The following is a 4,581-nucleotide window of genomic DNA, read 5'->3' on the forward strand; positions in this document are numbered from 1 at the left end:
AGTAGGACTCTAAGAAGGTCAAGTCAAGAAGGGTGCACCTATCTTATTCTAGCCTCCCATTAATGGTTCCGGCTATAAAGCGCTCGGCGATCCGAATCACCGGATGTTGGATGGCAAAGGTATAACATTGTTTCAAGGCAAAGAGTTCCCTCCCCGAAATGGCTCTCCAAATGTGGTTAACATTGAGGTCGGAGGGCTTATCGGTGTTGTCATTTGGCACTACAAGACCAAAAAGATTTGCAAATTGGTCCAAGGTTAACCTATGGTCTTGATTACAAAGTCGGAACTCCATAGAAACACTTCTCCGTGTATTAGTGACGATTCGGAGACTACACAAAAACTCGAGGGTAAGGCTTAGGTAGGTATCCTCATGAGCATAGAATAACTTCCCGAGACCCAAACCATCTAAGAACATTTCAGTTTGATACCTTATACCGAGAAATTCTAAAACAGCGGTATCAATAAATTGAGTGGGCTTGTAACGCTTACCTAGCAAATGAACGAATTTTTGGCGGTGTTCATAGCAAGTCTCAATAGGATCAAGGGTGAGCATAACATCTGACTTCGAAACAGCATAGTCCCTGATCTTCACCTTGGCAGCCTCCACATTGTCTACCCTGGCTCGCACTTCCCTGACTGGGGCAGACAAACCAACCTCCTCTATTTTTCTCTTCTGAGTTGTTGAACTTGTTTCAGCAGAGGTAGCAGGAGCAGTAGAAACCTTGGAAGTATCACGCAACTCGGTTAAATCAATAACAGGCTCAGCATCATCGCCTCCCTGGGAGCCTTCCTCTTTAATCTTAGCCAGTCTGGCTGAAAGGTCATCCATACCAAACATAGCAAAGTGAGTGGATGACCTAGTAGCTATAGCACGAAACACTATATTAGCAATAAAGACAGGCTATCATGAAAAAGCCAAAATAAAAAGAAAAGAAAAAAAACAAAATTGACTTACTACCTGAGGTAGAAGCACTGGCGACCTTTGAAGGCTTTGGTACCCTGGTAGCACCGTCAGTCTTCAGGCAACGAGGGAGATGACCAGCCTCACAACAAAGAGGCCAGGTCCTTTCCATTGGAGGAATAACAAGAAAAGCGGAAATATTTGTTGTAGGGTACTCGATTTCAGTAACCCAATCATCAACTGCTCACAAAGGAGGTATAATTCAATTTAATTTATTTATTTTGAAAAAACTAACGAATAAACATGCAGGATAAAAGGAAAATCCAGGGTACTCACCACCAACACAATCATCATAGTTTAAATACGCCAGATCAGGACCCACAGATTTGGTCCTGATAAACATATACCCAGCAGCACTCCTTTCCTACCAAAGAAACAAAACCTCAAAGAATATGCAAAACAAAGGACTAAAGACAATAAATGACCCAAATATGCACTAAAAAGCATGGGAACAAGGCTAATTCGGGGGCTAAATATGCTCTAATTATGGTCACATCAAATATCCCCAAACCGAACCTTTGCTCGTCCCGAGTAAAGAGGTGACAAAGACTAGGACCGTTATTTAAACTAACCTAATAGCATAGCCGATATGAGACAATTAGCGGGTCTCACTCCGCCCCTTCAACTCACAACAAGACAACCATGAGGTAGGATGCCTTCTTGCAAGGCAAGGTGGGTCTTGCCAAAATGGCGACACAACCAAACATTAAAGCACACAAAATCAAGTAATGGATGAATCTACAAAAGAATAGCCACTTTCCTCATCTAAGTGGTGGAAATTATCTACAAAGGAAGCAATTCAAGGGTACACACTCATTCATAGATGCAATTTCTTCAAACTACTAAGCCTAGAAGGATACCAATAAATCACCTCCAAATTGTGTCAAGCTAGGGTACCTTTGTCCTCAATCGTTAAATGCTTTTGTCAAGAGTAGACTCCCTATGGTGTTAGAAACACTGGAGGATCGCGGAATTCCCCCTCTTGCCTAGACAAGAAGAAGGGTCGTCCCCTCTCTACCATGCACAAAAATGGATACGATGGATAAAGGGATCAATAGATATTTGAGTTTCATTTTGGGAGTTTGCTTTGTTGTTTGTTTTTCCCCCCAATTTATTGTGGCATATAACATTTGAGAACATTTTCTTTTGCCATTTCTTTTGATTTTTGGCATTTCAATACTTGACAACTTTTCAACTTTTCTTTGCATTTCTTTGAAACATTTTCAAAGTCACCCCATATGTAGTGAGGGTGCCTTATATTTGAAGCATAGGAGTCTATTTTTGCTCCTTTTTTCATTTGATGCATTTTGCAGACTTTCTTTCACTTTTCATTTCATTGAACTCAAATCGATTTCTTTTTGTGCCCATTCCCTTTGATGACAAAAATGTGGTAGAACATGGATGATGGATGCATGGTTTCAAGGGTCACCTTGGAATAAACGGTAGCCAAGGAGTTATCACACCACAAGGTACTCTTGACTAGGCCTTAATCCATGGGTCAAAGGATACTAGTATGACACATCCTAGGGTGTTTTACAAGTATTCTAACAAACAAAGTCTTAAGAAGAAAAAGCATCTACTAGGGCCTATATACACTTGTCAAGCTTCCCAAGTAGACGGTTTCGCAAAAATTTTCTAACATGCAACTACATGCCATGATGCAACTAACATATAAACATCCTAATGCAAATGATTCTACCAACTAATATGCCATATAAACTAAATGCAAGTCCTAAATTCACATTGTTATACCGCATCAATCAAAATAAAGCCACATAGTCATTAGCATAAAGAGGAAAAAGGAGATTGGAAAGATCATACCATGCGGTCTTCAATATCCTCATGTCTCGGATGTGGCGTAGTCGATCAATGTGAACATGGATAGAACAAATACAATATATACAACAATATTTACAAGTCTATACTACAAAGGAAATGAACTTGTTTTTGGATTTTCAAATTTTTCAATTTTTTCAATTTTTTTGATTTTTTCGAAATTTTTGATTTTTTTGGGTTTTTGAATAAAAGTTAAGTTAGAATTCCCCATCCCCACACTAATATGGGCATTGTCCTCAATGGCCAAAATGATAGGAAATTATGCAAGTATGATGCATGAAGTCTATACTAAATGCAAGCTATACTAATCTACACTACATGATGCATGGGTTTTTGTTTATGACGTAGAGCGTAATTTAGATTACCTCCCGTTGCGTATGCATGTACTTCCCCAAACCGAGATAGACATTATTTCTAATGTCTTGAATTATGGGGTAGTTCATGCACACAAGATGCAATGCATGAAACTAATTGTTATCATTTTGGATTTTTCAAATGGGAACAATAAAAGAGCACCTCAATGTGGCCGAGGTATTAGTCCTCTTGTTGCTAGGACTCTCCAAACTATGATCAAGATAAAAATAAATAAAACAAAGAAAGAAGTAGACAAACCTCAAGAGGGTAGGAGCCTCCAAAGCTTTCTAGTCCTCCACCATATCATCATTGTCCTCATTTTCCTCCATAGAAGTGGACTCATCTCCACTCCCCTCTTCACTTCCTTGCTCACTTTCTTCATCATCTTCATTAGCCTCTTCTTCTTCATCTACCTCTTCATCAACGCCCTCATCATCAACAACCTCATCATTGACATTCTCATCTTCACCCGGTCTTTCACCCCTAGATGTACTTGGAAATAAGACTTCCCTATCCGCCCAACTAGGCAAAGGACATGAAGGATCAAGTAGTCCTTGCCTAGCTAAATGAAGGAGGGGTGGATATTGGGCCAAGTATGCATCTACTCGATCATTTTAAGCTTGTTTATGCATCTCTTGCATAAGTAGAGTCATGTAGTCATTGCCCACTTCAACATCTTTGGGTTTGAACTCTTGATATTTGAATGGATAGGGTGGTGTGACAATGGAGGAGGAAGGCTCTTCAATCTCGCCCCTTTATTGAAGGATGATGTACTCGGCGCCCTTTGAGAGTGGAAGTAGGTAGTTTGTTCGATGAGCACTCAAGCGGCATATCTTGGAAGGCAAAGTGAAAGATCTAGAATCATTGGTGAGCCACCCATAGTTGGTGTCAAGAGAGTTGTGCTTGACCCACTTGTACTTGTTAATCATGGCATCCATGTCAATGAGATGACCCCCTTTGATCGCCACATAGGTGTTATCCTTGTTGAAATTTGGATCAAAGTACTTGGCCAAGAGAGTAACTAGACCTCCATTTACGATAAAAGCGGTGCCTTCCTTACCACAATCAACATTGAGCCATCTTTCCACCAAAAGCCTCCGGATAGTTTGATAATTGAGCAATTTCTGGAGTTTTTGATGTTGTTGCTTCCAAGGGAGGGGTATTTAAAACACCCAAAATTTCAAAACTGCAGGGGGAAGACGAGCGAATTCCCGTCGGGACGCTCGGATTCTGCTCAATTTGGGTTCAGAAAATCTCGCCTAAAGACGAGCGTCTTTCAGTGAAGACAGGCGGATTTCTGCAATTCAGGACGAGCGGATTCCCTTAAAGACGAGCGGATTCTGTTACAGCGAATTTTCTTATCCTGCACTGGCAAAAAGACGAGCGTCTTCTTGCTAAGACGAGCGGATTCTTTCAGACGAACGTCTTCT

Source organism: Silene latifolia, chromosome X (genome assembly GCF_048544455.1).
Source record: "Silene latifolia isolate original U9 population chromosome X, ASM4854445v1, whole genome shotgun sequence".
NCBI lineage: Eukaryota > Viridiplantae > Streptophyta > Magnoliopsida > Caryophyllales > Caryophyllaceae > Silene > Silene latifolia.